At 42.3% G+C, this 7039-nt stretch overlaps 1 pseudogene; it reads right to left on the reverse strand.

Moving 5' to 3' along the window:
• Positions 1-6144: 6144 nt before the first annotated feature.
• Positions 6145-7033, reverse strand: LOC102489249 (YEATS domain-containing protein 4-like; annotated as a pseudogene).
• Between the last annotated feature and the right edge of the window lie 6 nt (positions 7034-7039).

Consider the following 7039-nt stretch of genomic DNA (forward strand, 5'->3'; position numbering starts at 1 on the left):
CTGCAGTTCGAGTCTCAGACTGGTGGCTTGCTTTCTCTCTCTCTGGTCAAAGTAAATAATAATAATAATAATTAATAAAATGAAATAATTCTTAAAAAATAATTAATAGCAAGGGAAAGAAACAAAATGAAAAACTCAGAATTTTAATAAAAAGGGAAAAAAACTTCCTAAACATTCTTCCAGATAAAAGGAGATTTCAAGGACCATCTTCAACATTCAGCTTTAAAAGGAATCAGGTTATAAAAATGAGCTGCGTGTATGAGGTGGCTTCAAAGAGTTCATGGAAAATATATACTATGAAAAAACTGTGTCTGGATTGGAAATGTTTTTGCACCAAAATAAACTCATACTTTAATTCCATTTTTCCACAAACTTTTTAATATGGACACTGACATCCGGGGTTCTGAGCTATTGAAGAATCAGCTCCAAGGTTTTTTTTTTTTGTTTTGAAATTATCATCTAAAGTCTTGATCACAAGGAAATGTTAAAATGGGAATTTTGGCTAAGCACCTATTGCAATGGAGGGGACATTCCATACTGAGGCTCTGGACCACTATGTGCAAAGTGAAGAAGCAGTCGCCTGAAGTTTTACCTCCTGCGGAGAGGAAGGTGCACCCTGTGTGTGGTGAGTATGTTGAGGGCAGGGCTACTAGGAACCAGGGAACACGGGGGCATTGCCTTGAGGATGGCCTACATCCTGTGCTTCTGAGAGCCATGCCAGAGATTCCCAGTGATAGACTCTGAAAACCCACAGAAGCCCCCATAAAGGAAATTTGGTTGTGATCAAGCCGTCAAGAAATTAGGCTAGTTCTCTGACACCCTTTTCCCAGTACTTGCCTGCTCAAGTTAGTAAGCTGGGGATGAGGCGCAGAGTAAAGCAGAGGTAGATCACCTTTCTTTTCTTTTCTTCTTTTTTTTTTTTTTTGGAGAGGTTTTTGCTATAGGTTGCGTTTGCTTGCTAGAAAGACAGAGACAGAGACAGAAAGTGAAAAATCACTCTGCCAGGGGGGATGGCCACACCGCAATCCCTTCTCCTCCATTCTCCTCTCAGGATCTTGGGCATGCACCCGCACGTGCCCAGTGTGAATTTAAGCCACTGGGTCTGGGACTTGAACCGCGGGCGACTACATGAGAATCCAGCGACATAGCCATAATGCCAACTAATGGTCCCAGTCACCTTTCCTAATGCAGCTTTCTCCAGCTGCAGCCCTAAATCCTCCAGTGTTGGTTTTCACATTGAACCAGGCATTCTTTATTTATTTATTTTCTGGCTGCAGGATGTGTGTGCTTGCTGGAGACAGACAGAGCAAGAGAGAGAGAGAGAGAGAGAGAGAGAGAGAGAGAGAGAGAGAGAATGAGAAAACACTCATGAGGGTAGAGGGGGTGAAAATGGCCATGCTGCAAGCCCTTCCCTTCCAGGGATTTTGGGTACTCATGCACACATGCCCAGCATGTTTTCCAAGCTTCTGGCTCTGGGACTTGAACCATATAGTTGGCTGTGTGGGATCCAGTTGCCTTCACCTCTATGCCAACTACTGGTCCTGAACCAGGCATTCTAATGACTAGAGTCTGTGTGTGTGACCTAAAGAGAACCCAAACAAACTCCCTGAGGAGCTTAGAGGGAACAGATAAGCCATGGGACCAACATAGATTGTCTCGTAGCCTGTTCTCTGCTCCCCTCAGTAGTTTTCCTACAATACCACCCCTCTCCAGGGATCGTTAGGAAATGTGTGGGTGTGTGTCTTGTCAAAATGATCATCCAGGAGGATTTTACTGGCATCTAGAGAGCAAAGGCCTGGGATACCAAACATTCTAGTGTCCCAAAACTTGTCCTGCTTGAAGCATTAACAGTGCATCCATTGACACAGGTACTAATGGGGGTGGGGCAAGCTCACTCCTTCCCTGGACACATTTTAAAGAGACAGTGGGAGATAAAAGTTCATTTTGGTTATGTGGCCCTCCATTTCTATTCACTACATCCATTATGTTTGGGTTGCACTTACCTTGCAGTGGCTTGAGAGCTCTCCCCCTGAGCTGTTCAGTTATGCCCTGGCTGCTCAGATGACGCAGAACCAGAGCAGAGTGGTGCAGGTGGAGGATCTGGCCGAAGGCACACTGACGATGGGGCGTGGCAGAAGCCTGGACCTCTGAGAGCTCAAGCCCAGGCTAATCTTGCTGAGGCGACTGAAGACGGGCTCCGCCCCAGGTTTGCAGAAGTGTGGCCAGTCCTGCTGGTTAACTGAACCATACCAATGTCCTATCCTGAACCCTGTGAGTGTTTCCTTTCATGGCAAAAGGGACTTTGCTGATATGGTTAAGATCCTGAGTACGGCAGATTATCTCATTATCCATGTTGGCCCGATGTTATTCACAAGGATCTTTACAGGAGAGAAAGAGTCAACAACAGAAAAAGGAGATCTGATGACAGAAGGAGAAGAAGGAGGGGTGTGCTTTGAAAATGGAGGGATGCACGTGGTTTTCCATCTCCCAGAAAGGAACATGGACTTGTCAGCACCTTGACTTTAGTCTATAATTCCTATTTTGAATGTCAGATTTCTAAAACTAAAGATAGTCAATTTGTGTGTGTGTGCGTGTGTAAATTTTATTTTCTCCCATGAATGAGAGAGACAGAGGAAGACAGATGGAGAGACAGGTACCTCTAAAAAGGGCCTTGACAGCATGATCCGCCCCTATCCTGTCAGCCTTGTCCCAAGGCCACGTGCATCCCACACACTAAGGGAGGTCTCTGGACACAAACTCAGAACCTTCGCACGTGGGTCAGCCTCTCAGAGCATTGTGTTTTACCACTGCGCCACTGTCTGGCCCTCTGTGTGTTGTTTGTGTCTTAATTCTCTAAATCTGTGGTAACAGGAAAATACTGCACCTGATTTAAAGGGTAATAGAAGCCTTCCTACTCAAGAGACCCTACCAGTCTTTACCAGAAGGGTCTCTAAGCTGCAGTAAACCCCTCCTTATCATTTTTGAAAATTCCAAGGAGATAGGAAAGTAGTCCTAGCAAAATCTTCCTTTAAACTCTATCAGTAATTTGTAATCATAACATTCTGCTTTATGATATACATGTAAGACCAGAGTCCAGATTAAATACACCAGTCTACATTATCCTTGATTTTCCACTGAATTTCTCTTTAGTAGCATGGATTTACTCTATTATATCAAAGGGATCAATTTTTTGCTTTTATGGACTCCCTCCACCCTGTAAATTACTAGACTAGAGCCAACACAGTCTCCAATTTTGCAGAAATATCAGTTAGTGAAGCAAAATAAAAATGGGGGAAATTAAGTGGACATTCTTAGAAAAACAAATAAATAAAAATCTGCCTTCGATTGGCAGAATTACATATTCAATATGACAAGAGCTACCTCAGTGTTCTCAACACTTTCGGAGGAAGTGGGCAGAGTGCGTTTTACCATGGCCAGCTGGATTTTTTTTCCTTTTTCTACAGACCTCAGAAAAATATTGAGCTACAAACTTCCAGGTAGAATAAAGCCAGGTTTGTAGCTTGACAGGAAAGCTTAGTGTCAGATACTTACATCATTAAAGAGAAATGACAACCTAACCTGTAAATCTAAAGATTAACTTGGAGTCAACATGGATTGTCTCGCAGCCTGTTCTCTGCTCCCCTCAGTAGGAAAAATGTTAATTTTCTCAGAATTGGATACAATGAGCACTGAGTCTGGATTCCCTGGGAAGGCCTGGTTTCTCTCAGGAGTACATGGTTTGGCACAGGGAAAATGAAAACAAGTTTTAGAAAAATCATTCCTGGGTAGCCATTTCTCTGGAGACTTAAAAAAAAAAAAGACATTCGTGTTGAATAAAAAGCTTTCTCTGCAACCTTACTCTGAATGTCAAGTAAAAATACACTGAACAGACTCCCCTGGCAGCCTGTGTCTACCTTTAACTGCTTAAAAACAAAATCTTTCAAATATAACATAGCTCCTTTTGTCAGCTGAGAAATTGGGAAAGAGAAATTTATATGTATGCTTTATAGGAAACAAAGCAAGCAGAACAATATAATTTAGTATTCATGGAAGTCATTGGCACCAGACTCATGGTTCTCCTTTCCATTCTATGACCCTCTTTATCCTCGGTGACCTTTTCTATAGCTTTGTTCTCTTCTCTGGTTCCATGTAGCTACCACCTCCATGGCCACAGCCCAGAGCCTGTCCATAGGAAGGCTCTGAGCACACCCCTCCTTGGCCACAGAAGCCATCTGACCCCATAGAGACCTGGAACCTTTGACCCTGCTCTTTCCTTCCCATCTGTCAGCACCTTCTGCTCCTTAGCCCATCTATTGGGTTGTAGGAAAACTCATGACACATTTTTGTATAGAAAAGCATAGAGAAATATATCATGACTTTTCTGACAATTCAATGGGTAGACTCACACACTCACCTGAAAATCACGGGGAGGGAAGGAGAAGAGAGGGGGGAGAATATATTCTTTACAATTTCATTTTTTAAAATTTGGGAGTGCTCTTGCATTTCTGGTACCCAGAGTGTGGGCATAGTGTGCTCATGGGTAATTAGAATAATTCTTTCACCAATATCCTCCTTACCATAGCCCTAGCTAGCAAAACCCACTATAGCAATGCTCCAACTTCAGCATGGATGCCTAAAACTCCCCTGAAATGCTCACTATTTTTATTGCTTGTTCCAAATGAGGGTGTCATAACCCACCTCAGCTCTTCCATACAGACAGAGGCCTGCCGTGACCCAGACAGTCCACCCTGACTCTCACAGGGTCATCTCATCCCTCACCATAGTGACCTTGGCTGTCAGGCCAGTCCTTTTTTTCCTCTTCCCATCTCCTCAGAGGCCCGTGGGGAATTCTGGTACCATCCAGGCCTCTTGAGGGTCAGGCTTATCAAAGCAGAGGCTAGCTTAGGCCCTCAGTCTTGACTTATTCTCCTGAGGTTGCTAACTGAATGTCGCCGCCCAATGTTGGCAAGGGGCTTAACGGAAGCTGCTTCCTCTTAGACTGGGAAAGCTGAATGACCTAAAGTTGATGACCCCCACAGAGAGGGGGGATGTTGGCTGTAGTAGAGTGGCCAATCAGAACAGTACCAGTTTTAGTAATAGGCCAATGGGCCTGCTGCTTAAGTTTACCAATCAAAGCTGCCCAAGTTCCAATTCTTCGTTTGCATATATGCACTTGATTAAAGACTTGGGTGAAAATTATTTTTCAGCAAAATCCCATTCACCAACATGTTTTGGGAGCCAGTCTTTTGAGCAAGCCTGCTTTCCTTCTTTGGATAAAAATCACCTGTAGAAAGCCTTTCTCCTTGGCAAGCCTCATGGACAGGCATACTGGTTCCCAGACCATACTATGGGTTCAGTAGCAGAGGGACACAGATCATCAACCCTCTCTGGCTCCCAGACCTCTCTGGGGGGATTTAGGAATCACTGTTCTCTCTCACATTCCTCCCTCCTCTCCGATTGCTTTTTCAACCACTGGATTCCTTGAAGAAGAATGGCTCCTATGTCTTGCAAAATTCATTCTCCTATGGACTCTGAGGGCTTTGGGTCTAATAGATATTTAAGAATAAATTTTCAGAATATAAAAAACCTTGTCTTTCTCAGGAACCTGACTCTTGCTGTTGTAATATTGAATTTACAAATCATAATTTCTGCTATGTTCTTTTTTTTTTGCATCTGTGAACTGCTTTTATTGAGTACTTACTGGGCACATCATATACAAAAGGGAGCATGGGACAGTTAAGAAGTTAAAGAAATTAAATACACATGCCAGTTTTATCACTAATTCTGACTACTAGAGAAATACAAAATATATACAAGTTATACTTTATTATGAAATTTTGATACCTGTTGATATCCTACACTTATACTGCAATAAAAAGTTGTTAAAATTGTGCTTAACGTCAAAGACGTTCCCTAGTTGGGTTGGTCTGTACCGCATCTATTCCTACTATACACATATACGTCTGGTTACAGAGTGTTTGAATAGTACCAATGCTTTTGACCCCTTTGCTGAGAAATCCAAAGTCAACACGTACATGTGCAGTTCCTCTGAGAAATATCACAGCATTTGCATCAAGTCCATTTCTCCATTAAAATCATCCTTATTTTCACTTTAGTCTTCTACCAGATTTTCTTCAGAACTGTTCATATGTCTTTCGTCTGATCATCTTCGTCAAGTTTTCTGATTTCACTTTTTAAACAACTTATAGTTTTGCAACTTGCTTTTAATCTCTCCTTAAGCTCTGCAATTTCAAAGCTTGTTTTTTTCTTGGCAGCTTCTAATTTTTCTCTGGTTTTCACTTCGAGTTCTGCAAATTCTGTTTCGTGTTTATAGGCTCCTAATGCTAGTTGATGAGATGTTAGTAATTGCTGCATCATTGCTGTTGGGTCTTCAGATTTCATCATAGAACTCTGAAACCACTGTCTTTTCTCCCAGCAGTGCATTGGTGTCGGATTGAAACAGCTTTAGTAAATGATACAGGGTTATGGGTCTTTCATTAAGGTCAATGAAAAAATTTTTTGATGATTATTTCAAATTCACCCCATCCCGTTTCAGTAATTTCATATGGAGGCTTAGTAACAACTCTTTTTAAAAATATTTTATTTAACTTTAATTTTATTACCATTATATTATTTTTCAGTTTGATCAGACAGAAAGAGAGAGAGAGAGAGGGAAAGTGAGAGAGCAAGCCACCAAGTCCAGAACTTGAATCATGGTCTGCCATGTGGGAATCCAGTGCCTTTAACCACCATGCCACCTGCTAGTCCCTAGTAACAACTCTTAAAGGATTGCCAAAGCTTTCATGTAACTTAAACTGGATTTTCTTCACATATGCTGACGTATCCTCATTTCTATGTGGCTTCACGTAGACTGTCCACTGATAGGTGTGTCCATCTTCTTCCCCAAATATCCAGCAACCTCATCATAAACTATGGGTTTAATGATGGTAATCCCCTTCACTTTCCCATTGGAGTCAGGCCCAAATTCGGCCATTCTCTTGAACATATTGTCCTGCGCAAGAAGCCGCCACCGCCAGGG

The sequence above is a fragment of the Tupaia chinensis genome, unplaced genomic scaffold (genome assembly GCF_000334495.1).
Source record: "Tupaia chinensis unplaced genomic scaffold, TupChi_1.0 Scaffold146346_2, whole genome shotgun sequence".
Lineage (NCBI taxonomy): Eukaryota > Metazoa > Chordata > Mammalia > Scandentia > Tupaiidae > Tupaia > Tupaia belangeri.